We start from the raw sequence: 27415 nt of genomic DNA, 5'->3' as shown, positions 1-27415 counted from the left end.
ACATTTACAAACTTTGGCATCACACCTAGATTAACGTTTCATGCCATTCTGACCAGAATGGTGATCCTGACCCAGAGAGTGGTGTTGGTTTATGAGCAGGTGCCTGGCCCATGAACCTGTTATTTCAGGCAATGTTCACAGCCATATAGACCAATGAAACCTAATTCATTCTCTCGACAAAAAGACCTTCATTGTATGACAGTGACATTAAACAAGGCTTATAGGACCTTTTCCTGCTGTGCAGTCCTCTCTCTCCTCCCAAATATGTTTGAACAACAAAAGTTTAGGAGCAATTCCCAGCAAATGGATTTTACCCCCCCCCCCCCTCTAAAAAAAGGGAGATAAGAGATTTTAATTGCACCGCATTCCAAGGGCATGAGTAAGGCATACTCCGGTGGTCCTTTGTTAACTAAGTAGGCTCGCTTTGTTTGCATGGCTCCATATGCAGAAGGATTTGAGGTGGAGTGGCTGGGGGTGGGGAGGGAGAGGATGGTTGAGGTGGGGGTGATGGTTGAGGATGGATGGATGGGGGGCTTGGGTTTTCCACGCAGTTTTTCCTGCGGAGTTTGCGCAGCCGAAGCTTTCCGACTCTGGAGATTTGGCTTCAGGGGGGGGGGGGGGGGCGGTGGGACCTTTCAGGATTTGGGCGACGAGGCTTCTTGTCGCCCATACTGTGTGCTTGGCCAATGGGCGCGTCAAGGGGGAACTTAGGGCCTCGTGGAGGGCTGTGTGGAGACGTCTGCGTGAAGTCATAAATCCCCCCCCCAAAGGACGCCCACTGCCAAACCCCAAGTCACAACGTTGTCCGGGGCACCTTGAAGGGCTCGTGAAAGGTGGTCTCCTGAGAGGCGCATCCAAGACGCCGTGAAGCTTGCCAGAGCCTGCACACGGGGACAGGTTAGTGCGTGATGCTCCGTGTACGTGTTCGCCGCGCCGCTACTTTGGCCGTAAAGCAAATGATTGCCTTGCACGGGGGTTAAACAGAATTAACGGCTCACTTGCCACTTGCCTCATTGTGCCGAGCCGTTCACTAACTCCCTCCCTTTGACGCCGATGTTTATTAAGCACACAGCAATGACCGTCATTCGGGAATGTAAGACGTTCTTGTTAAGTTCGTGTGTGTGTGTACGTGTATGTATATATATACACAATACGTGTTATTAATGCAAATGGGTGACCATAAAAGTGACGTGAGCGATTGCATCAGTCGGTGTTGGTATGCAAAGGTGTCCGTGAGGACGGCGCAATTCAGAAATGTCGTCAAATCTGGAGCGCCAGAAGGGAAGAACATTTGTAGAGGGCAGCAAACATTATAACGTCTGCGGGGTTGTTGATCCACGTGATTGTGTTTACGTCTTTAATCAATCGGACAATCGATTCGTTGGTTGAATTACGTACGTAGCAATGCCTGCGTACACTTCGTATAATGTAGGCATGCGTTGCGTTATTATTTGGAATTGTGGAAAAGTTGCCGTCAGGGTGACACTTTGTGTCGAGATTTGCTCTTGCAATATTCCACAGTGAGTTTATGTATTTTGTCGAGATGTTTTACTCTTCTCTAGCGAGGCTTGGACAGGTGAGGTGATTATAGCTGGTGAGGCTGCTATAGATCTTATTTACAATCATGGTTAGTTATATCATCATACACACCAGCAGGTATCAGCAGGGATGTTGGGGTATTGAATCACATATTTGTGGATTAGTGAATTATGAATCAGAGAGAAATTCTCATACGAGAAAGTTAACGCAACACAATCCTGATAAAAAATTTATATGCGTGACATTTTTAAATACCTTATAAAGGTTTGCTGTCCGTGATTGGGGTGCTAAAAAAAGTGGGTTTAGGAATTTGTGAAAAATCATCCTCATCATAAGGTGTTGTTGATGATGCGCATATTGTGTGTGGCGCACAGACTTTTAATTGGCAATGCCTGTTTAAAAGCTACAGGTCAGCATAGAATTTAGCATTCACTAACGAGTCAGCTTGCACAATGTGGCTGTTGCTCTTACGGCCCAATGATCATTTAAAAGAAGAATAACTGATATCTGCTGATTGCTGCATCACAAGGTGAACAAAAGTAAAAATACAGCCCTGACATTTCTTTCTTGCGCCACTACTGACGGAAGGGTTTTCACAAAGAAGGAGCTTGAGAGCCCCTGTAGAGGGCACTTGGCCTACTCTTCTACGCTGACCAGACCGCTTGGAAGAGGTGGGAGTGCCCACACTTTACCCCACCACACACGGCCCTCTGATCCACTAACTGTGGTGTTCCCATACATACTGTTGGGCGCCACGGTGGCTAGGAGATGTTAACTACCTCGCCTGGTATACAGGAGGTCGTGGGTTCGATCCCGATCCTGACGCCTGCTGTATATTCGGAGTTTGTATGTTCTCCCTGTGATCGCGTGGATTTTTCTCCGGGTACTCCAGTTTTGCCCTCCGCATTTAGAAGCATGGGTTTAGAGTAATTGGCTGCTATCAATTTTGCACCTGATAAGCCACTTCGGTGAGCTATCATTTGTGGCCTGGTCGCTTCTGAAAAAGAGCTATAAAGCTCAGTGGGACTTACTTGGTAAAATATTTTTTTTTAAATAGATTGAACAGAGGTGGTAGATACAGGCGATTATTGAATAGTCACACAGCAAGCGCTGTGGTTGTCGCTCATTTCCATCCGTGGCCCTGAGCCACTCGTTGACAATGCCCCATTTCACAGCGGAAAGAAAACGGGAATTTCTGTTTGTCCCAGGAAGACGCACAGTTTCCCCCAAGACGGCCACCTCGAAAGATCATCCTGGGGAAAAAAAACAGAACAGGTGACAACCCTTAGTTGTGGTCCAAATTCCAAATAATAAAAGTACTCACTACTATGGCTTTCAAGGATTTGGCTAAGAGTTAGGCTTTGTAACAGCACCACGTGGTGTATTATGGGTTTATCCCATATAATGCCCTGTGCTCAATGGTTTTAAAGTTTAAATGGTGTATTATTGCAGAATTTGACTTTGGCTGCACAGTGTATTCTGTCTACTCACACAGTATAATACTCTTAATAAAAGTCAAATGCTTAAATGAGGATCTATTGCGGGATATTTCCACTGGTGGCCCTACGCCATTTGCAGGTTATGAAAATTGTAAATGCCAGCTGCCGGTCTCTCCGTATGACAACCGTTGCTGACTTCCCACCGAGTGACACTCAACAGGCAGCCTGCGTTTGGTCAGTCCGGGAGGCAGGAGGGGCCAGAATCAGAGCCGTCCCCAGGGTACACGGCGAACCGGGGCGACTGCCCCGGGCCCCGTGCTTTGGGGTGTCCCCGCGTTTCGACAGGCGTCAGGGGGGCCCACGTGGTGGGATTTGCCCCTGGCCCGCACCCCCCTCCTCCACCACCACCTCTATGGACTGCCCTGAGCAGAGTTATGCAATGGCTGTGATCTAAACGCACCGTTTGAAGTCTGCTGCCGTGACAAGTGAACTGTTCTGGGCTGTAATGAGGTGCCTGTGATAAGCATCTACAGTTCCCAGCAGCAGCTCGGCACTGGCAACAACTGCGTCCAGTGAATGTTCAAGCCTGGGGATACACTGACTGGCCTGACTGATAAAAAAAAAAAACCCCATAAAATTCTCGCCACAAAATGTTTGAATTTATTTTGACTGGGCTTTATAATTCAATATGTATACAAAGCCACTATTTTTGGAGAGCATTTGTACATACTCCTGTTTTAAAAATGTATCGATTTTACTACATGGCAATTCACTCAGGAAAGTGTCCTCTTTAATGATGTTTCAAACTTTATGTCAGACATACTCTTAGGTTTTTTCGGTAAAGTCACGTAGGTAAAAAAAAATATTATTTATTTTTAAAAATAAATAATAATAATTTTTTTTTACCTTCGTGACTTTACCGAAAAAACCTAAGAGTATGAACCCTTGCAGTCACGAAAGCTTCAAATCTAGAATTTATGTCAGACAGCCTGAGATACTCAGCCTAGGTAGGCCGCCCCTAGAATACTACTTGGGTATTTCCCTAAGGATGAAAGGTCACTTGTTTTTTTGAGACTGCATATTTTTTTTTTTACATCAAGATTGACATTATTGTCTACTCCAAAGTTATCACGACTGCGCAGGCAAGTTGTCGCGGTTGTCCTGTGCACCTCTCCGTTCAGCTTTCGGGTCGCATGGGGGAGTTATCCGGCGCGGCGTCCAGTATGTGAAGCGAAAGCCTCCATAGTCATACTTCCTGGAACTAGTAACTCTGGTAGCAAGAAATTGATTCAGGCCGTCCTTGGAAAAGCGATTACCTATGAAATACAGTCGATAAACAAGGGAAGCAATGCCAAAAGAAAGGTCGGCAGGTGATTGCGAAAACACCTACCGTAGACCACAGAGTTACGGACCACAGTCGCGTACAAGAATTCAACATGGGCATTGAGGCAATCCACCACAAACCACCTGGAGCCATCTCCCGCAGGCTAATCTGGCCATCGACTAATCAGCTGTGATTCATCCAAGAGAAACTTGCCGATATTGCTTAAATAATGCATTAGAAAACACTGCTTTGAAATGAATATTTATAATAAAAATTTCCCATAGCCGTCAAATTAAGTTGAAAGCTCGGACAAGCTCATGTTGCCTGAGATGTCCGGCTTGTGATCGTGGAAGGAAGCTCATCAGCACCACATGTTCCTCTGCCGTGGAGAAAACTCGGGCCAGCATTTTATAGATAGCGCATCAATGGGGAGCAGTTGCATCGTATTTCATCAGGAGATGCTGCAAGATCGCACAGGTGATTCATCTCTCCTTCAAAAGACTTTATTAAAGCGTTCCATTGCCCAGAAGGGCCTCAACTCTCCTATGTTAAGACGAAGAAGATAAATGTGTCCCTTATAGTCCTAATATACTTTTGGGGCAAGTGCCGTTCGCGAGCACCTATTAACGCCAGCACAGCACACGAGGGGGTGGGTGGCCAGCACCACGCGCGACCGCCTTTGTCTCCCCAGTGGCGATGTTTACACACCACACCAGGTACTCACTTGAGGCTGAGTCGACCTCGGGGAGGCCCAGGACTGGGTTTAGATAATCGTCACCAGTGTTGGTGGCCGTGAGCGGGAATCTAATCCGTGTCGCCGAGTTAGTAGCGCAGCGTGTTAACCACTACAAAGACAAAGATCCCCCGTATAACCTTCACAAACCCCTTGGGGCAAGTGCTGTTAGCAAGCACCTTACACTACCGCTCCCTGCCCCGACTGGAAATCTGTCGAAAAGAGCTTCACAGCTCAACGGATTCCTCCAATCTAAATAAAGATTCTGATTCGCATGTGTGCGCCTTCTGTTTCGTCGGTTGTGTCACAACATTGACGGGACGTGATTGGTTATGACCGCGACGGATTGCTTGCACCTGTGCTGCACTGCAGTGAAAAGTAGGAGGCAATAACCGGTTTCTAACTCCATGGTGTAAGATGGCACAAGATATATGCCCGTGTTTATGGTCACTATATGAGACTGTGAATGTATAGCAGTGACGTGCGGTGAGGTCAATGGCTGGGGAGGCAATTGCTAGTGTCAGAGCCAGATTCACACACTGAGGGGGGCGTGGTCTCACTGAGGGGGCGTGTCCTCATTGAGGGGGGCGTGTTAGACATGTCCCCCTCGGTGAGGCAGATGTGATAGCTGCCTCCCCTGGTGCTTTTTCATTGCAGTTTCATGACGAGACCAGCGAGCCTAAATATCTTTATACACATACGTGAAACAAGTTACCTGGAGTATGGAAGGCGAGGACATGAAATGAAGGGGTCTACAAACATTACATTGGTGACATACTGAGATAGTAACAGGCACACGCTTATTGCCCGCACTCCATCCAGCTACTGAGGGGTTGCACAATCAGAGGGGAGGCTGAGCTCGTCGCTGCCTCACCTCTCGTCTCTTCCTGTATTTGCAGCGGAGCTCCGCAAATTTGGCGATTTTGACTATAAAAAATATTGGAATTGTACAGAAATTACATTTATAACTCAAATCAGTGGAATTTGTTTTAATATTTATTTTATTTTATTATTCTATTTTTTACTTTTAGTAACAGCTATTTTCATTGGAGTATGACAGGTGAGGTTCTGCCTCCCCTGCCTCCCCTGCCTCCCCTGACCGCACGTCCCTGATGTATAGTTACTCCTGCTAACCACAGCTATCGCATCGGTAAAGCCCCTCCTGCAGCAAGGAGGTGTTGATCTCTGTCACGACTGGGACATTCCCATCCATCATCTAAGATTTGAAGATGACTTCCACATCCAAAAACAAACTCAATACGCTCGTCAATGGCCTTAACAAATATTTTTCTTCTCCTTCTTTCGTACGGCTGCTGATGCAGATTCAGAGCAACAAACTGCAATTTCACATTCAGGAGGTCAAACCCAGACAACCGTGGTAGGAGCAAGCGGAGCGTATCTCTGCGATGTCTTCTTCGTATTTGTGGATCGGGCAATTGCGTCATTTTATGTTGTACGGTCTCTGTTCTGGATGACTGCAAACGCACACTGCTGGAGAGTTGTTAACTTTCCATTTGTGCATTTGAAGTACGTTCGTCGATGTTCAGTTAGAGGCTCCTTGTCCCAGGGCCTGTTTGGCGCATTGTTTGGCCCTGAAGAGGGCCGTTGGCGTGGTTTGTGTCGTTGCTCTGGAGACCAGGAGATCGATTATATGTATCGATGTTCGGGCGCCGCATAGATGTGATTTCTCATCTTCCAATCCAATGGCCTTAAAATGAAAAATATATCCTAGACGACGTTCCGGGCAATGGGCCTTTTTCATAGCACATACACGACGTCAAATAACGCGACTTGTTTTTTGTAACCACTGTAGTGATAGATGACAAATTGCGACTGATGAGATTGTTTAATATTGTTACCCAGACAGATGGAGTTATTTCATTTGTAAACAACTCTTTTTCATGGAAATGTTGAGAGCGACCAAAAACTGTTACAAATTAAGAACATTTAAGATTAATCAAAGGAGAGCCGAGCAAGAAAACGTGAAATACAACTTTAGATTTAAACGAGGTATGCACTTATACAGTACTGTTGTTAGTCCAAAACGCGTGTATTCATATTGCCTGAGTCGAGTATCCGATTGAAGCTGATGGGAGTGGAATCTCTTCTGAATGCTATGCGGATGCAATATTCTGAAATTCACGTATGATGTACGTCACTCAAGGGGGTCAACAGGTCACCTGTGATGGGGTAAAATGTGGGCACTCCCACCTCTGCTTCCAAGAAGCCAAACCCACGTGGGCCCGTGACGATTCAGATATCACCGGTGGTGCTGCCCTTGGCCTGGAATTGAACAGAGGTTGCCACCTCTCGCCGGTTTGAATTTGTGTGTGTGCATGTTGAACTTCTTTCGCACCGTACGTAGCCAACTGTGCTAATCAGACGTGTGGAGGGGGGGGACAACACATACATAATTTAAACATGTATGACACGTAAAGTGTTTTAGCCACTTGACTGAGCCGCGATGACTATTTCTACACACACTGTCATTGAAATGTGCTAAACAATACTACTCTGGTCCCTAAACAGAGATGTAATCGGCATTCACTGCCTCTGTGCTCTATCCCTGGAGTAATTACAAGCCAAAAGGAAAGTAAGTAGAGATTACATCGCGTGGAGAGTAGTACTTTTATTTTACTTAGTAATTCACTCGATTGAGATTGAGCTGGACAGGAATGTATGTCCATCGACACAAGTGCAGCGCCACGGTAGCGAGATGTTAACGACCTGGCCTGGTATAAAGGAGATCGTGGATTCGATACTGACCCTGACGATGCCTGTGTATTCGGAGTTTGTACGTTTCTCTCCCCGTGGTCGCGTAGGATGTTTCTCCGGTTTTTAGAAACGTGCGTTAAACGAGACACGCATTTGGATGCTCTAACTTTCCATGCGATATGCCCCTTTCGTTGAGCTATGGGGCCGTCCATAAATGACGTCACGCGATTTTGGACGATTTTTGACTCCCCCCCCCCCCCCCATCGTCACACGGCGTCACAAAAAGTCAGACCCCCCCCTCCCAAAAAAATTAAAACATCCTTTAAATCGCTTTAAACTATTGTCATTGTAGTGCGTATTTAATGTGGCGCTGCACTCTGATGTTGTAGGAGAAAACATTTATTAAAAAGTCTATTTAATTAAGTAGAACGTGTTGTATATATTTATTTAAAGTTGCGCATTGTGATGTGACGTCACATTTCTCAAACCCCCCCCCTCGTCACACATCGTCACAAATGTCTGACCCCCCCCCCCCCCCAGGTGCGTGACGTCATTTATGGACGGCCCCTAACGGGACTACTCTCACTGTTACTCTACAGAACTGTATTAAAACGACGGATGCGCAGGCTGTTGCAGTGTGGAATTGTTCAGAGACCCCCCCCCCCCCCGTTAAATGAATTTAACTACCCGGTAATTCACCGCGTGAGCGGATTGATTGTGGGGGTGCGCGTGGTGCCTCGTGCGTGCGGGGAGCGGTGGCGCAGTGGTTAGCGCACCGCACTCCGAATCTGGGGCCACCCCCGAGTTTCCGATTTCCTGCTCACGGCCACCAACACCAATGACGATTATCTGAACCCCGAGCCCTGGGCATCCCCTTAGGTCGACTCAGCCTCAAACGGTGTAAATGTGAAAAACATCGCCACTGCGGGGGGAGACAAAGGCGGCCGGGCGTGGTTGCTGGCCACCCAACCCCCCCCCCCCCCCTCTTTCGTGTGCCGCGGCAGCCTTAAGAGATTGCTACTCGCTAACGGCACTTGCCCCAGCAATCCGTCACGGCTATACGGGGGATCTTTGTCTGTCCCGAACGCGGCCGTTTTTAATTTCGCGTGATGACAGGTAAGTGACCGGATGTGACCCGCCCCCCCCCACTATGACGTCAGCCAGAGCCGCGTGTGACAGGCAGTGGCGACGCTTCGACAGGCCAATCTTGATAGGCACACGTTTTTTCTAATTTGCCTTCGAGTTTAATAAGGCAATAAAGGCCCCCGTTAGCGTGTCCTAGACATGACTGCGTAATATATCTCTTTGAAACAGTAATATTTCGTCACGAAGTACGATAACTAATCTCGTGTTCCTGGAAGCTCGCATGGATAGTAAAACCAATAAAAAGCTCGTTTGGGGGTTCATCTGAACAGGTTTCAACATAATTCCACGCAAGAACCTTTATATAATTATGTAAGTCATTGGCGTAAACAACTTGGTTTTATTTTAACACTTGCTCTGCCGCTTAGAGAACGGTATGTATGTTGAACTTCTTTCGCGCCGTACGTAGCCAGCCGTGCTACTCGGAGGTGCCATGGTACAACCCCTGCACTCCACTGACAACATCGACCCCCGTCTCTTTGTTTAATCGCGACAGGAGCCGATGCCGACCTCATTTCTCACTCCGGCCGCCAATGCCCACCCTCAGTATTATTATTAATAAGATCAGACTGTCAGATCGCGGTGTGTATTATTTCTTATTAGTGAGTCTAAGGCTGATAAAAAAATATACTTTCATAGGGGCAGTCCATAAACGACGTCACGCACCTGGGGGGGTCAGACATTTGTGACGATGTGTGACGAGGGGGGGGGGGTGAGAAATGTGACGTCACATCAAAATGCGCAACTTTAAATAAATATAGACAACACATTCTACTTAATTAAATAGACTTTTTAATAAATGTTTTCTCCTACAACATCAGAGTGCAGCGCCACATTAAATACGCACTACAATGACAATAGTTTAAAGCGATTTGAAGCGTGTTTTATTTTTGGGGGGGGGGCAGAGCTTTGTGACTTCATATTTGAGGGGGGGTCTGACTTTTTGTGACGCCGTGTGACGAAAGGGGGGGGGGGGTAAAAAATCGTCCAAAATCGCGTGGCGAACGGTACTACTCTGTATTCTCCTTTCAAATTTTTTGTTGCATAAATGAGAATAGATTTTTTTCCCCAAAGCGGTTAAAAGTGTTAAACTGCTTTCGTTTCGTCCTGTGTAATGATGCTTTACGGATCACGGTGAGTCTACCAGAGCGAATTCTTTACTCACGTTATTACCTTGCACCGTACCTCTGTGGCACTATTCCTAAGTGCATTTAAAATTTGTCTTGTGCGAAAACAAAAAAAAAACAATTTACAGGTGTCTCTTTATACAGTGAATATCACACCATTTGTTTAATTCCTCACCAGTATCAACAAAGGTCGTACTCAGATTGTAAATGTTGTGGATTTACGTGACAAACCTTACTAATTGGCTGTGTCGGGTGGTGGCGGGTTTAACGACACTTTTATATATTTACGCGATCTAACCCCCCCCCCCCCCAAAACCCTTTGTTATGGACAGTATCACCAAAGCCATCAACTTCAGTTGACGACTTAATTCCCCCCCTCCACACCACCATTATTTTTTTTACAACATAGCCTGCAGTTTATAAAAAAACACATCCAGTTTCGGCTTGAAATCAATTCTACGCTGATTCCAAATTGCGGGCAGAGATTGATTGGACGCACGGTGCCGTCCATGTGATATGACGGTAGGGGTGGCAGTGGTGGTGGTGGCTCTTGCCCTCCAATTGGACTCACTGCTCAGATCTAATAGGCCTGCCTCAGCCCCCTTCCCAGCTGGGTCCACGCTCTATCTTATGGAAATCGAGTTTAAATAATTGACGTGCTCGGAGCACCGCCTCGTACAGTGTTTCCGGGAAATGCTGATGCCGCTTACGTGGCTTGCCTGAGCGCAGCCGCCACCGTCACCTGATCGCATGATGCCGCAGTGTGCAGAGAGAGGCATGCCCAGCATGCTAACACTCGCTTGCAATAGACTTGAGTGGAAGTGTGTCTTCTTTGGGTCTTTCGGTAAAAAAAAGTCACGTGGATGGGTTGAAAAATATCACCTGATGATGGTCGTTTGTGTTGCGATCGAAACGTCGTAGTTTGTTATTTTTATTTTGTATTTTTCGTGCAGTCACCAAAGCTTCAAGTCAAGATTTGGAAGTGTGTGGTTATCCCGACACGTGATTTTTAATGTGTACAGGGTGGTCCAGATGTCTTGCTCCCCCCCCCTCCGCAACAATTAATTGACCTCTAATATGTTTTTCTTTTGCAAATTCACGTCTATTTTAAATAAACACTAGCTGTACTACCCGGCTTCGCCCGGGACTTGGATCCACCACGCCCGGCCGCCTTTGTCTCCCAAGTGCCGATGTTAATACGCCACACCAGTTACTCGTTTGAGGCTGAGTCGACCTAGGGGAGGTTCAAATAATCGTCACCGGTGGTGGCCGTGAGCGGGAATCGAACTCGGTTCGCCGGGTTGGTAGCGCAGCGTAGCGTTAAGCACTACACCCACCGCTCCTCACACACCACACACGCACAGACACACACACAGACACACGCAGACACACACAGACAGACACAGACAGACACACACACACACAGACACACAGACAGCACGCTAAGCACTACACTACCGCTCCCCACACACCACACACGCACACACACAGACACACACACAGACACACACACAGACACAGACAGCACGCTAAGCACTACACTACCGTTCCCCCTACACAACACACGCGCGCGCGTCCATAGGTACACATACACGCGCTTGCTGCAGACACACACGACTTTCAGGGTGCGTAAGGCAGTAAACGACTGAAATAATAAAGCGGCAATGCTGTGCGAGGAACGCCTTAGACCAGCAACACATTTGTGTAATGCGAGCGTAAACACACAAACACATACAAACACATACACACACATACATACACACACATACACACAAATACATACACACACATACACACACATACAAACACACAGACATACACATACACACAAACACACACATACATGCACACAAACACATACACAATACACACACACATACATGCAGACACACAGACAGACACGTAACACACATACATACACACACATACATACACAGAAACACATACACACACATACATAGACACACACATACATACACACAAACACATGCACACACGTACATACACACATACATAGAGACACGCAGACATACACATAAAGACATAAAAAAAAAACCCACATACATACACACACACATACACACAAACACATACATACACATACATACACACATACATAGAGACACACAGACATACACATAAACACAAACACACATACACATGACCCGGCTTCGCCCGGGACTTGGATCCACGATGCCCCGCCGCCTTTGTCTCCCCAGTGACGATGTTCACACACGACAGCAGTTACGCTTTTGAGGCTGAGTGGACCTAGGGGAGGGCCAGGTCCGTTTCAAATAATCGTCAGCGGTGGTGGGCGTGAGTTGGAATCGAACTGGGGTCGCTCAAGCAGCTTAATGACTGTTTGTACAAAGAACATATAAAGAATCGATTATAATAACCAGGCAAGAGTCCACATTATAGACTGCCAGTACACGCACTCAGCTTCATAAGCAGGCTAGAGTGTACATGATAGAGTGGCAGTACGCTCACCGAGCTTAATAAGCAGGCTACAGTGTACATGATAGACTGGCAGTACGCTCACCCAGCTTAATGAGTATTTGTACAGTGAACATTAAAGTAATCGATTGTTGGCGCGTTGGGTTTAAAAGTAATATTAATAGCACACATTGTGGTGGGGGTGTAGTGAAGAGTAGGAAAAACTTTGATGAATTTACCTCAGAGTGGCGTGGTGGGTGTCGAGGCCTAGTAGCGTGCAAAGCCTGCGGCCTCGCCTAAAATTGTCGGCTTGGAAAAGGCAGGGTACGGGTGGCGTTCCTTCCCCCCCCCCCCCTAGCGCTCCAACAATACTGTGTAATGGCTATTATTTAATTAAATACGGAGCTTATGAAAGTGGCGAAGGCGTGGCTAGCCGTTGGCAGGGGCAACCGCCGTCCAATGAAACTGCAGCCCTTGGCGAAGGCGTGGCTAGCCGTTGCCAGGTCCAATGAAAGCGGCGAAGGCGTGGCTAGCCGTTGCCAGGGGCAACCGCCGTCCAATGAAAGTGCGTATGGGCCAAAGTCCACACACACACACACAGACAGACAGACATGAACGATTTTATATATATAGATTAGTTACAACAAAATAAAAAGTTTAAATGGATTAAATTGTGGTCACGATTAATCTGGACCAGCCTGTACCGCTACTCTTTCATGCCGTGTGTGCCCTGTTAAATCCACTCGATTGAATTTATTTTTATTTTTTAGGATTGTAATTACCTTATTAGGTGTAGAATTCATCTCACAAGTGCGTACATTGTGACTTCATGGCCAATAAGCTGTAGCTTGGTTTGCAGACCGCGCGCTATCCAATCTTATTCACATTTCCAACGTCCTTAAGCCACATCTGAACTACAGCTATTGTCAGCCTCTCAAATCAATCCTCCTACCCTCTATTGTTTGATAGTTATGCAATGAAGTAACCAAAAAAACTATTTAACATGTTATATATAAATATATGAAATTGTTATTATTAAGCTTTCATTTGATGCTGGTTGAATTTTTTTAACCTTTTTATCGTTATTTTCCATTGACTTTAACTTTGCTTCACACCTGAAAATGTGTAACTTTACCCACATTTATTCCACCCCATTGTTCTATGCCTTGTGACATCACGGTGCCACGTGATGTCACCTGGGCTTATCCCGACACGTGATTTTTAACGTGTTTGGCTACAAACAGAACCGAATGTCAACCGCAGCATATATCATTATTAAACGCAGATAGATAACAGACTCGTCCAATATGTCACAATTAAGGCGTGTGTCTCAGGGTTCATGATGACATCACAATAATGAATCGTGACTTCACAAAGTAGCAAGAGCGCAACGGATGAAGGAATGCATTCAGATAAACGCTGCTCATTGAGATTACAATATTACACAACGATAAGGGGGTTAGAACAAATTGGATGACATAAATAATGGGGTAAAATGACATATTCTCAGTGAGGAAATAAATTGAATGTGATTAGAAGATTAGTATTATTATTTTTAAAGGTAGTTCATTGTGAGCATATTCTCTTCTACAACGCAGTGAGAGTTAAACACTCTACACTGCAGTACACACATACTGTACATAAGACATTGCCCTGTCTTGCAGATGTCCAGTAATGCGAATGACGTATTAATTATTCACGTTTCATCCCCACTGCATTTCAAACTTTGTACATCATCGGTTTTAGTTGCATTAACACTGCTCGTTAAGTTTAATTGACATTAATGGTCCAAATTACCCACCACTAAATTAGAAAACGCCCGTTGTGTGGCGGTTTGCACACATCATTGCCACCTGGCTGTTACACCTGACCCCTTGAACCCAATTGCCTTGAGCACCTTCGAGGTGTGACTGTAGCGCTGTAAGGCACTAAACGGAAGTGATGACTGAATTAATGGCCTCTCGCCACGTGGCTCGGCGGGAGATATCGAGCGGCTCGCAATCAAAAAAGGTTGCAAGTTCACGTCCTCGTCGGGGGTTGACTTCTGGCTACAGGGTTTGGTGGTGTGTGTTGTTTATGTCGTTTATTGTGAAATTTCGGTCACAGTTCCTATGCTCACTGTTACATTGCTTTTACGGCTTTATTTTGGTGATTTCGAAAAGTTTTTTGGTTTGGCCATGTTTGTTGATCGCTTTAATCTAAGTTGTCTTGTGGTTGTTGTTGTTGTTGTTTGACTTGCATCCCACTGGGATTTTTGCACACAGCGTTGGTCTACGGTGCTTTTTCTGGAAGATTTAGCTGTTTTTTCCTACATTTTTCTGTTTGCACATAGTCACAAAGTCACTTTAAGATGTTTTCTTGTTCATGTTTTTGTTTTTTGTTTGTTGCAGTTGCACCCGATTCAAGAGCCGAATGGCTCACAGGGCTATACCTAATAAATGAAACTGAAATAAAACTGACTTGGCGCCATCATCACCCCAGGGTCGATAAAGCAAGTACCGTACCACTTTGCGAATAATTAACAGTGGTTGTCCAATGACGACTTGGCCCCGCCATAGGAATGCGGAATTTTCACCACTGGGTCAGGGTAGTAGTAAATGGGGAGATGAGCACTGCCTTGATGATCATTTGAGGAGGAAATCACTTTCTCTCACTGGTTTCTTATTTGGTCTCTTTAATGGAAATGTATGGACACTGCCCACCCAAAACCACCTTGTATTAAATGTTGACTTAAAGCTTTCGTGACTGCAGGAATTCATATTCTTTGTTTCTTTCGGTAAAATTACATAGATAGAAAAAATAAAGTGAATAAATTAATAATAAATAATACTGTAGCCTGGTTCTTAATTGGAGTGAGTGTACTGGCAGTCTATAATGTAGACTGTAGCCAAGCTACAGTATTATTTGATTTTTATTATTCTTTTTATTAATTTAATTTATATTATAAGAACAGGTTTTCCCCCTTTTTTCTGACAAAAAAACTGAAACCTTTTTTTACAAGAAATCATGTCTGCATTAACCACAATACTTGTTCTATCTACGTGACTTTACCGAAAGAATCAAAGAATAGTTTTTAACATTCCGCCAGTGTTTTGTCACGGACAAAGAGCATGACAATCCGTCCGTCACACAACGCAGATTCGGCAGCTCACGTGACTCCAAGGTTGAGTGTTTTTTGTCCACTTGTTGGTGGCAATGTGCATTGCCTTGAAATGGAGAAGGCAAGCCGCAGCATCGTTCGCTGACACACGTGACAGCTGTCAGCATGCCTCTCGCCTACCCAGAGTGCCTCATTCACACCTCGGTGTCTGCCTTTCGTTCATTGCGGTAGCTGACCTTTTGGTCATTGATTCTGTGGCGTAAATGTCTCGTTGTCCACATTGGCACATGTCTCTTAACTTGCCTCAAACTCGGTGCGTTAGCAAGTAATGAAACACAGTACTTTGCCCTTCATCCCATTGTGAGCATGCACATTGATGATGTCACAAGATATGAATACACTTTATTAAAGAGAAATGTGTTAATTTAACACATGTGAAAGGTAGTGAGGAATACAATTAACGTTGTTTAAACTTGAATTTATCAACTGCAGTGAACATCATTGAGGATAGGTTTTTAAAATTAAATTCCACAACATTCTGTACAAAAGTATTATGATGAAGTCAATGTAACGATTAATTTTAGGAACAAGTCATAATATAAAACACAAACTACATCAGAAACCCCTTGCTGTGAAAAGTTATACGCTCACATCTTGACAAAAGCAGCCGCAACTCAGCCCAGCATGAAGGAAGTAAAAACAAACCATTGTCTGAATGGCAGTTCACCCCTCTAGAGCTTTGCGCTTTGCCATCCTGCATCTTGCCATAATGACAGCTCTCTGTCGGTTTCAGTGTGTGATCCTGTGTCACCTTTTGGTTTGTGTCAATCTGAGAGTCTGAAAAAATGCCGTTGCTCCCAATAGTAGGTAGGCCCGTTGCTGGCCTGGTGATTTTCGTGAAGATGGCACATGCATGCTTCCTGAAAATGGCCTCTTCTGTGCCGAACTGAGCCGGAGTTGATCGTCATTTCACAAAGGTATTATACGATAAAAGCAGAAGTGAGAGAAAAAAAAGTTGCACTTAGCGGAAGACCTGATGATGCAGGCATTGATGAGAAGGACACTGGCACTGTTTGGACACGTTTGTCGGATGGACAACAACATGGAAGGAACCGGTAAGAGAGGAAGACCGAACAGAGAATGTTTTGATGACGACATCATGAGAGATTGGTGCCAGAAAGATGTGGCACTACTTGAGCATTCTTGATTTGAAGCTTTCGTGACTGCAGGAATCCATACTCTTTGGTTGTTTCGGTAAGTCACGTAGGTGACTTTTATACCTACGTGACTTTACCGAAAGAACCAAAGAGTAAAGTGGAAACAAATGACGAAATGTGCAGTGGATACCTACAGGCTATCTGCCGATGATCGTGATGATATGATGATGATTATGATAAATACCATAATAGGGTGATCAAGATGATCCAGAGAACACATTTGCGTCTTTTTTTTCTTTCCCCAAAGTAAAAAAGGACGTTATGTGTGTACATCTTCATCACTTGAAACATTACACCACTTTATCGGTGGTGTAATTGCTGTGATTGGTATGCTACACGTTATTAATATATTGGAGTACTCTAATTGTAAATGCTGTGGGTTTACTCTCCAACACACGACACATCTATATTTACGCGATCTAACACCCAAAACACATTCCTGTGGAGGGAGCTGGTAGGAACGTTGGGTTGCTCGGTCAATGGCCGGGGTCAACGGCGGCGTGGTGTATTCCGCAAATATGGCCGACTGTGAGGGCGGGCACAAGCCGGCGTGAGTAGGTTAAACGTTGAGTTTTATAAGGGCACCACGGGGTGACCAGCCCCTCCCCACCCAGCCCCACCCCTCCCAACCCCCACCTAGCCCCACCCTCCCCACCCAGCCCCTCTCCACCCTCCCCACCCTGCCCCTCCCCACCCAGCCCCCCCACCCTCCCTTCTCCACCCAGCCCCACCCCTCCCATTTTTGAATGCACGACGGACGGACACAATAATCCCCTGTGGGCGATCAATGTTACCCTCTCCTATGGATAGCATTGATCGCGAAAGCCTCCGTGTTAAACAAAATTTAGACTATTTAACATTTTTCAACTCGTGGGTTTCACACGGAATAATACTGTGAGCACACGTGACTTTTGTTTTCGCATAGACCTTGATACAGTGATCCGTTCATAGCTGCTTCACTAAAATAGCACAGAAATGCAGAAAAGGATTGAGAAAACAACACTCTGGTCCACATCTCTCGGCACGTCTCCCACCAACAGCCATGAACGTATTTACAGCAACATCCTTCAAAAGGCCCTTGTCTAAAATATAGAGCCATTGCTTTCACCAGACAGTACGGTACTGTATTCAATCACCTGCTGAGAAGAAAAGTAACCCAGTAATAACCTTCCATAAGGAAAAAAATATATATTTTGGTTCATGTTATAACATCGCCGTTTGCCCATCCATTCCCATCCATTTTCACCATCATGAGTCAACAGTTAATGCCCTGCCACAACAAATGGCAATATGCACGTTACACCTGGTGGGCAGATCGTGTGCTGTACCGTAGTTTGTTCTGCCTTGGGACACAAACGTGGAGTCGGTGATTTTATTTGTACTTCATTTCACGTCGGCATTTGAGTTGAGATTCCTTCTCGCACAATTCCTTTGCGTTGTGTTCAATATTGCCCATCGGCGTTGATGCTGGGGGGTTGTGGAGGCAGAATCGGCAGTTGTTTATTTATCACAGTTCGTCTTGTGTGTCTCTTGTTTCAGTAGTGGTTTAGCATTCCTTAACTACTGTGCGTTATTTAAAGAAACGCGGTTTATGGCAATTGACTTCAATTTTTTTTTATAATTACCGCGCGTAGATGATCGGCCATGGCAAGTCTCGGAAACAAAGCCACCGTGGATGACTCATGCTGATGAATTTAAAAACACTCGGATTCAATGTCGTATTCTCACAGCAAGAGGCCATTATAATGTCATTGTGACACCCGCACGCGGCCAAACAGCAGTGTTTATGAGCTTGCCTCTGTCTAGGCCAAAGCTGTTTTCGCAAAAATATTTTTTTTCACGTTTTTACGCCTAAGTCCTCCTCTGCTCGTTAAAGGTGTGGGCTTTCCGCGTTGGCCCGCCGCGTGCTATCTCTGCAAATGCGAATGGAACTCCTGAAGATGGCACAGGCGTCGGCGTGGCAGTGGCTTCGTGACGCTAGGCCCAGCTGTTGGCGCGTTCGCCGCTCGTTCTTGCAGAGGTTCGAATACAGCGGCCGCCCTGGTCAATACTGCGGGGTCTAATAACCATGATCATTTCACGCGCTGTTTGCTTCACTCACGCCTCCTGTATATTTCGAGTTTGCATATTTTCCCCGTGGTTCGTCCTCACGGTTATTTCCTCCACATTTAGAAACATTCGTTTAGATTATTTGGCTGCTATATATTTCCACATGGTAAGCCATTTTGTTGTGCTATCATTTGTGGCCATTATTAAAAAAATAAGCTAATAGCTCAGTGGACTTTACCTCGTAAAATAAAAAGTAGTATTTTGTCATTTGTTGACCTTTCCTATACTTTGCACTCCTATCGTGTTTGTTGTTCTAAGGTTCTGACCCCGCCCCTACTGGACATCTGTGAGCAAGAGCTTTATAGCTCATCGGATTCCCCCAGTCGAAATAAATATTCAGATTCTAGAGATGCCCTGATGTCATACGCAAGAGTGGGCCCGTAATCTCATGAATGCAGTGCCGACTATTCCTCGTATCTGCCAAGTCGCAAACAGGAAATCTGCTAATAACGGGAGAAAAAAACATCTACCAGATTATTTGGAAAGTTTCGGATAATAGGGCTGTGGGACAACACTGCAGCACTTCCACTGTTGTTAAATCTGACCGTGGAAGAAGCAAAGCAGGCATTTCAGAATCCGAATTTTCAGAATCATAATATTCATGTGTCCATTTGCCCGAGCGGTCAGTTGGATGAGGCAAGTTGCACAGGCAGACAGACACAGTAGTCACGGGCAATTGCAGAATTCACCCTTGAGGGCAGAGAAAGGCAGAGGGCAGGGAGACAGGCAGGTGCCGGCGTGACTGGGCGGGGAAGTGCTAGGGTGGGTGGTGTGCTGCGCGTGTGAGCTGTGTGTGGGTGGAGGCTGTGTCCTGTGTATGTGTGCTGTGTGTGGGTGGAGGGTTTGTGTGTGTACTGTGTGTGGGTGGAGGGTGTGTATGTGTGCTGTGTGTGGGTGGAGGCTGTGTCCTGTGTGTGTGTGCTGTGTGTGGGTGGAGGGTGTGTGTGTGTGCTGTGTGTGGGTGGAGGCTGTGTCCTGTGTATGTGTGCTGTGTGTGGGTGGATGGTGTGTGTGTGTGCTGTGTGTGGGTGGGTGGAGGGTGTGTATGTGAGCTCTGTGTGGGTGGAGGGTGTGTATGTGTGCTGTGGGTGGGTGGAGGCTGTGTGTGTGTGCTGTGTGTGGGTGGAGGTTGTGAGTGTGTTGTGCCTGGGTGGAGGCTGTGTGTGCTGTGTGTGTGTGCTGTGTGTGTGTGGAGGGTGTGTGTGCTGTATGTGTGTGGAGGCTGTGCGTGCTGTGCGTGTGTGTGTGTAGGCTGTGTGTGCTGTGTGTGGGTGTAGGCTGTGTGTGCTGTATGTAGATGGAGGCTGTGTGTGCTGTGTGTACGTGGATGCTGTGTGTGTGTGTAGGCTGTGTGTGCTGTGTGTGTGTGTAGATGGAGGCTGTGTATGTGTGTGTTGCTGGAGGCTGTGTGTGTAGGTGGGTGCTGTGTGTGTAGGCTGTGTGTGTGTAGGTGGATGCTGTGTGTGCTGTGTGTGTGTGTAAGCTGTGTGTGCTGTGTGTGTGGACGTGAATGCTAATTCCCGGGCCACGCTCATGCTCGAGCCCATTCATGAGATCCTTGTGACGTCACGGCCATTCAGCCCGGACAGCAGCGGCAGCAGCAGCAGCAGGAGGAGGAGGAGGAACAGCGGGAGGAGGAGGAGGAGCGCATCTCTGCCGGGCAGCAGCATCATCAGCAGCAGCTCCCGTTCCTCCTTATCCTCATTACCATCACCACCACCATCATCATCCTCCTCCTCCTGTCTGCTGCCTCGCCCTGCCTGCATCACGCACGGATCCCGGCCGTTGCGAGGATGGCTGAAGGTTAAACGCAAACCGGGACCTTTAATCACTGGCACGCCATCACCATCATTGGCATCATCACCGCCGTTGTCGTCCTCTGCATCCGCGCTGCTTTTGTGTGGCGACGGTCCGGAGGTTAAGGTGAGCCCCGGGGTTCACGCACACGACACACACGACACAGCGCACACACGACACACACAGAGCACGCACACACAGCACACACAGAACACACACAGACCTGCTGCCGTGAATGTCATCCGTGTCACCTTTATGGGGTCATCTCGTTCCAGGTGAACGCACTGTCGCTACTGTATACGACGAGGCGTGTGTGCCATGCGCAGGCGAGTCGGGCCGTCGTGACCCCGTGATCACGGTGTGTCAAACGCGGAGTCGTTAGCCTCGGTGCCAGCGTTGTGTTTCGTACGCACGGGCCACGCACGAGCGCTTTGAGTGGACGTCAAATGCACAGGGTTATGGTGCGCGAAGCGTGCATCGCTTGCCCTGCGGATATGAACATGCCGTACGGACAGACCCCTCGTCCATTGCCTGTGGACCCGAAGCAAATGTGACGGGGCCGTCTTCGTGTTGGGATCGGGCAGAGCGACGCGAACGCCACCGCGCCTCTGCCGCGGTGGAAGAAGGCGCGCCTTCATTTGCAGTAACATCGGCTTACGTGCGTGTGTGTCTCACGCGTAATAAATACTACATGTGTGTGTATATGTGTCTCACGTTATACTGCATGTGTGTGTATGTGTGTGTCTCACACTATACTGCATGTGTGTGTGTGTGTCTCACGTTATCGTGGGGAGCGGTAGTGTAGCGGTTAGTGCGCTGCGCTACGAACCCGGCGACACGGATTCGATTCCCGCTCACGGCCAACACCAGTGACGATTATCTGAACCGGTCCTGGGTCTCCCCTAGGTCGACTCAGCCTCAAATGAGTAACTGGTGTGGTGTGTAAACATCGTCACCAGGGAGACAAAGGCGGTCGGGCGTGGTGCTGGCCACCCACCCCCTCGTGTACCGTTCCGGCCTTCATAGGTGCTCGCTAACAGCACTTGGCCCTACAGTCTGTTAAGGCTATATGGGGGATCTTTGTCTCACACCTATACTGCATGTGTGTGTGTCTCACACGTATACTGCATGTGTGTGTGTCACACGTATACTGCGTGTGTGTGTGCACCCTTTTGAAGGAAGCTTATCAGAAATTATCTTAAAGGCTGTATGGGACTGGATACCGAAACGCGCGGGTTGTCACTCAGAATCTGTATTTATCCTGGAGAAATCCGATGAGCTATGAAGCTCTTGTTCGCAGACGTCCAGTCGTTTCGCAGATGTCCAGTAGACAGTCATTTCCTGTGTGTGTGGTGCTGGGGAGCGGTGGCGCAGCGGTTAGCGACACGAGATCGATTCCCGCTCACGGCCAACGCCAGTGACGATTATCTAAACCGGGCCTGGGCGCCCCCTAGGTCCACTCAGCCTCAAACGAGAACCTGGTGCTGAGTGTAAGCATCGCCACTGGGGAGACAAAAGCGGCCGGGACGTGGTGCTGGCCACCCTTGCCCGCGTGTGCCGTGCAGGGCTTCATAGGCGGACAGCGCCAACAACAGCACTTGCCCCACCAGCATGTGCGAGGCTACCCGGGGGATCTTTGTCTCCGTGTGTCATTTGCAACGGTGACCCTCCTTCAAACCCACGGGCCCCTTCATCCCTGGGCATGGGGGGTGTGAAGGAGGGAGGGGGGTATGGGAGGGAAGGGATCTTTCCGGGAAATCGTTCAGATGATGCTCAATGATTTCCCGGAAAGATCGGCATTGGCAGCAGCAGCGGCGGTGGCAGCGGCGGCACTGCCATGCAGATGCGAAATATGCGGTGGTACTAACATTCGGTGGTGCCAACCAGTGCCGGATGAAGCAAGTGCGGGGCCTGTAGCATGTGTTATCAAGGGGCCCTAAATAAAAAAAACACGTAAATATTAAAACACAAATTTTTTTTACTTGCATAGTAAAGTAATTGTTTTTTTATTTGCTATACAGCCAGATAATACGACAAATCGCTAACCTTAAACACCCAGTCGTTCATAGACGTTGAAGGCAGCATAGTACTATAGTAATAGAGCAAGTGCAGAATCACTGAACCGGAATTGATAGCTTGAAAGCATTTAGCGCGGGGCCCTTGACAAGTGCGGGGCCTGTAGCATATGTATCTAGTTTTGCTACTAGGATATAATCCGGCACTGGTACCAACGTTGGCATGTGGTGCACAAGCACAGATAACAACAACAAAACCCACCGGCACATTCGTTCGTTGAACTTCTTTCGCACCGTACGTAGCCAACCCCGCTAATCGGAGGTGCGGGGTGGGAAGGGCAACAAACTAAACACAACCCAAGCAGTTCTAAATAAATTAATGGTTCGTGTCAATAACACTTACCACTGTACCGCGTTAAAGGGAGGGGAAAAACATATACACTGTATATAATAGGAGAGCTGCCCAACCAAGGCAGTTGCTATTGGCCAGTGTGTTGAGTTTGTTATTTATCAGCCACTGGAGCTGATTGTATACCAAGTACAGGGCGCAGATGAGGCTGTCCTCGTCATCATCATCAACGCGGCACAGACACGTGGGCTTGCTTGTGACCCACGTGTTTTCGCTCTCACGAAAAACAACGGACCGGTGTGCACCCCCCCCCCCCCTCCAAAAGTGTGAACGCTTTAAATCGGCTCATGGTGTCTGCTCCGCCCTGCTCGAGATGGGCATTCAAGATGCCCATCTCCATCAAGGGCCCTGAGATAGAGGTGGAAATTCGACGTTTCTATGACCGGCAGTGGGTGGGAGGTGGAAGGGGGGAGTCAGATGTTCTACAGAGCAACCGATGCTGAATTCTCGGTCGGTGGTACAGTGTGCATTGTATTCATGTTGCAGCATATACATATAAAGTTATCCATTCAAGACCCTCCTGAGCCAGAGAGGTGGAAATTCCACATTCCTACGGCGGGGTCGGTTTCACCATAGAACAGCCATCAATGTTGACTCCTCACGTGCTGTGTAGTGTTCACATACCTGCTAACCCATACATTTTACCCCGTATTCTTGTACAGGGAAATCTAGTTGTCAGGTCCATACGGCATACTACAGCCGTTTCAATCCGGGAATTTTTTTAATTTTGTCTATTTGATTGTATTTCTCCCTTGTGATGGGACTTTGTAGGATGAATGTTGAGATGTATAAGGTCACTGGGTGACCAATACGGTCTGAATTGGTCAGTAAAGTAGACACTGATAAGGGGTTGACACGTGTTCATTTCATTGACCTTGGAGCCCATTTAATTTATTTTAAACGCGGTTGGCTCATTTATATATTGTACCGGTGGCACAGATGTCCGTGTGCTTTCATCGCCTTCTGCTTGCCCATGCGCGGGGAGTAATAGTGGGGCGCGTTGACAAAGAATCATCTTCAGCTCACCGTGGTACATCGACCGTTGTCGAATGTCGTGCGTGGACACATTGATGACTGGGCTGGCCCGTCAGGTTTCTCCGTCCGATGTGGAGTAATGAGTTCACCTAAACCCCCTGCAGCCACTAGTGGCCGCTATAATAAACACGATATTAAAATATATATACGCACGCACGTCCTGTACCTGTCAATTCCTTTTCAACGGTGCCCTATCTTGCTTCACGTTCCTTATTGCCGTACAAACACTGGAGGAAGGTCCTTTGCTGTTGATGCCCCCAGGGTCTGGAATGCTATTGCCAATAAACTGCAACTTGGACCACTACCTGTGAGATCTGCGCTCTAAACTGCTCTTGATGAGCTGTACACCCCTAGCTGCCATTGCTATGCAGAGTGGCCTGAAATCAAATGCACCACTCCGGATGTCCGCTGCAAGGTATGATCTTGAGTTTCGATTATAGTGTGCTGATCTTTAAAGGTGCATTGAAAATTTTTGAAACTCCTGCTGATACTCCTACTGTCATAGAGTGACTCATGCTGCCAGTTATGGCTGCAAAGATGGGTCGTACATGTTATGTATATCGGTTATTGTTAAATTTGAATCACAGTTCCGATGGTCACTGTTACCTTGTTTTTAAAGCTTTATTTTGGCGATATTCGAAAACGTGTGGTTAAGCAATGTTTGTTGAAGTACGGAGTTAGCCTGATATTTTTATCAAAAGTGTATTATGGTTGTTAGTGTTCAACTTGCATCCCATTGGGATTTTTGCACACAGCGTTGATATACGGTGCTTTTTTCTGGAAGATCTTGCTGGTTTTTCCTGGATGTTTCTGTTGCGCGTCGTCACTTTAAGATGTTTCTTTGTTCATGTTTTGTTTGTTGCGGTTGCACCCGAGTCAAGAGCCTCATGGCTCACATGGCTATACCTAGTAAATGAAACTGAAAACTGAAATTATTACAGACAAATGCAGGACCTTATTGGTCACCCCGTGTCCCTTATAAATCTCAGCGTTCATCATACAAAGTCCCATCACAAGGGAGAAAACAAATAGACAAAATTTTGTTTGCCCTTATTGAAACGACTATACACCGAATGGACCTGAAAACTCAATTTGCCAGTACGAGAATACGGGAAACTGTATGGTTTGAAAGTTATATAATAATTTCCGTCTGGTATACAGTATTGTATATTCAGTAAACAATATATAGCAGATATGCTGATGTGTGTGTATACATATGGTGCAGTGTTTACTGTTCAGTGTTTTACTCGGATGTGAATCGAGTAATAACAATGACAATTACTGCGTATATTTTTTTATGAGAGTGGGGCCTCTCAAAGAGCCTTGCATCGCAGGTCATCTCAAACACATGAAAGGGCACCCCTAGAGGCAGCCGTCCCTGTGTGGCACGAGGTGACTCGTCACCCCGAGTCCTGCGAGCGGGGGCCACCAGCAGGCGGCCAGTAAGGGATTGATGATTGCTGCTGCTGCTTCTTCTGTGTGCGTAACCCCAATGTGGAGCGGTGGTGCAGCGGTTAGCGCGCTGCGCTACGAACCCGGCGACCGGAGTTCGATTCAACACCGGTGACCATTATCTGAATCGGTCTTGGGCCTTTCCTAGGTCGACTCAGCCTCAAATGAGTACCTGCTGTGCGGTGTGTAAACATCGCTACTGGGGAGACAAAGGCGGCCAAGCATGGATGCTGGCCACCCACCCCCTCGTGTGCTGTGCCGGCCTTCATAGGTGCTCGCTAACAGCACTTGCCCCAACAGTCAGTTAAGGCTATACGGGGGATCTTTATATGTCTTTTGTAACCCCAATGGAGTAAGTTTGCGTTAATTTTTGGAATGTGGCAAATTCGCCGACGCATTGCCGCTGGGCCGTGTCACCGCCCCACTGAGTGGAGGCACGGCTACATTTGACATCCCTTCACGTCGGTATATACCGTAGCATGCACCGCGCTGCATCGGCAGGGTATATATAAGCGCTGTGTGGATCACAGATTTTAGTTGGTGAGCCCATTGCCTCCCGAAAGCACGTTAGTACTTGTTAAATGAATGTACACTCTTTACAACGGTGACCATTCAATGAAAAACTCAACACATTCGTTTGTAACACTTGAAAATATATATCATCGGTGAGGTTCGGAGCAATGGCTCTCCTCCTTAGCACATGAAGTAGGACCATGCATGGGGTTGTTGCCTGAAACGTTGCTAATTATAGATTTTTTTCCCCTTTAAGGCTGCGGTGTTATTGACACATTTGTTGAGGTGTTGCTGTTATGTGTGGTAGCGCACAACTGACAACATAGCAGCAGCATCACCAAATACGAGGAAATGAAAATTAAGAATACGAAACATGACCTCTATTTTGTCGGAGCTCCGTTCATGTTGAACAAACGCATTTCACACTTCAAGCATCCACGTACACGTGGATCGAGGGGGCATTACAAGCGAAATACCAGGCAGCTTGTGTCCTGGCTTGGTTGGGAAGTGGGAATTGTGGTCTGGGGTGTAAGACCAAATGGACTCGTGTCTTTGTTCTGATGACTTTGTGTTGTTGTTTGTGCTTTTTGTTTTTGTGTATTTTTTAAAATTAGTTTCACATTTTTTGAGTTTGCTTCGTAGTAGGGGTTTTTACCCGCTTGGTGTGTACGTACGTGTGTGTGTTGGGCTTCTTTCAATCTGCGAGTAACCAACCTCGTGGATAGGATTTGGACATTTTAACCTCATGGCGGGACCCCGAGGTCCCATAAGCCCCCGGCTCTCGCATAAACTGCGTTGCGACGTCGTTTTACGTATGTTGAAGGCGAACGACACGGCAATCTATTCCTCTCGACGAGCTCTACACGATGCGCTAATCGAAGTTTTGAAGTTTTGTGACTACGGCAATTTTGGCAGTGACATGACAACAGAATGATCCGCGCCAGGTGGGTCGCGGCGTTTATGTGTGCGGTGGGACGGAGTCGTTAAAAATTCATTAATTACGATTTTTACTTCCGTTTATTCGGGACCCCGGGGTCCCGCCATGAGGTTTATTTTGGACCTCATATATTATTAATGTACAGCGTTGTGGAATGCTGTTGGCGTGCATGACGCTACATAAAATGAAAGTATTATTCTTAAAATGTTGTTGCCTCAGCATGCTTGGGTGGGTTGCATTTGGCAGTGACACTGCTTCTTGCTATACCAGCAGAGTGGAGAAGCATTTGTGAGCACCCCATCCGCCGTGCCACGCCGCACGTGTGCACGTGCACCAATGGATGGGCCGGTGTGTGGCTTAATTAGGCCTGCGTCT

General features: G+C 47.0%; 1 protein-coding gene across 1 annotated transcript in view; it reads left to right on the top strand.

Moving 5' to 3' along the window:
* The first annotated feature begins 686 nt into the window (after positions 1–686).
* LOC133345849 (mitogen-activated protein kinase kinase kinase 13-like) overlaps positions 687–27415 on the top strand; it is a 138441-nt gene continuing 111712 nt past the window's right edge. The window contains 1 exon segment of the mRNA XM_061556872.1: positions 687–897. The gene's annotated coding sequence lies outside the window, so the exon portion shown is untranslated.

Source organism: Lethenteron reissneri, chromosome 23, assembly GCF_015708825.2.
Source record: "Lethenteron reissneri isolate LAM-NWPU_2019-01 chromosome 23, ASM1570882v1, whole genome shotgun sequence".
Lineage (NCBI taxonomy): Eukaryota > Metazoa > Chordata > Hyperoartia > Petromyzontiformes > Petromyzontidae > Lethenteron > Lethenteron reissneri.
The sequence above is the reverse complement of the archived record's forward strand: the minus strand, read 5'-3'. Positions and strand labels throughout refer to the sequence as shown.